Source organism: Bos indicus, chromosome 20, assembly GCF_029378745.1.
Source record: "Bos indicus isolate NIAB-ARS_2022 breed Sahiwal x Tharparkar chromosome 20, NIAB-ARS_B.indTharparkar_mat_pri_1.0, whole genome shotgun sequence".
Classification (NCBI taxonomy): domain Eukaryota; kingdom Metazoa; phylum Chordata; class Mammalia; order Artiodactyla; family Bovidae; genus Bos; species Bos indicus.
In genome coordinates this window covers 58,006,420-58,007,407 of record NC_091779.1, presented here as the reverse complement: position 1 = coordinate 58,007,407, position 988 = coordinate 58,006,420, and the positions used below count along the sequence as shown (strand labels likewise).

Here is a 988-nt window from a genome sequence, read left to right as displayed (position 1 = left end):
ACCTTATGTTTATTTAGGTAATTGATCAATTTTGAGTTAATTTTTTATTATGGAGCATTAAGGGTCTGATTTTATTCTTTTGCATGCATTTATATACTTTCCCCATTTATATACTTTCCCCATAACTTTCTCCATAATTTTTTGTTGAGGAGACTATTCTTTTCCCATTTATATTTTACAAATTCACACTTTTATTTACCTTTCAGTAAGTTTAAATCCTCGAAGCGTACAGCATCACACTGATTCTGTGTCCAGTGGTCTTAACAGGAAAGTTGCTTCAGAATTTGGCACAATCCATGCCACTGTTTCCATGAACACGAGTTATCTTTCCTCAGATTACTCTGGTTTTGTTAAGTTTTCCACCAGGAGTTACTGTGTTGTTCTTTGCTTTGGACACACAAGCACATCCCTTGCCTGGATAGAATTCAGTTTCATCTTGAGCATATACACCTTTGATTTTCAGGAGAGCTGTGAGCTCCCTCTAGTTCCATAGACCCTGCTTATAGCCAGCAAAAATGGCCTGGGGTCACATTCTTCCAGACACATTTGTCATTTTAGAAGTCCTGTTCTCAGCACGCCTGCACAGGGTCCAAGGTGGCTAAAGAGCTCCCATTTACTGCTCTTGGCACTCTTGTTGAAAGCACCGGAGAATAGCGCTTTGGGTTTGTTTCTGGGCTCTCATTCCTCGTCCATTGGTCTATAAGTCTCTTGTTATGCTACTACTACGCTGTTTTGATTACTGCCGCTTTGAAGTCAGTTTTGAAATTGTAAAATGTGAATCTTCCAATTCTTTCTTCCTTTTTCAGTATTGTTTGGGCTATTCAGAGCCACTAGCAGTTCTATATAGATTTGAGAATAAGGTTTCCATTTCTTAAATAAAATGAAATTTTAATAAGGATTGTGTTTAATCAGGGCTTCCCTAATAGCTCAGTTGGTAAAGAATCCACCTGCAGTGCAGGAGACCCCAGTTCGATTCCTGGGTTGAGAA

The 988-nt window shown here is 38.8% G+C and overlaps 1 pseudogene; it reads right to left on the bottom strand.

Annotated features, from left to right (window-relative positions):
• Window positions 1-211: 211 nt before the first annotated feature.
• LOC109574730 (large ribosomal subunit protein eL33 pseudogene) lies at window positions 212-553 on the bottom strand (annotated as a pseudogene).
• Window positions 554-988: the final 435 nt, after the last annotated feature.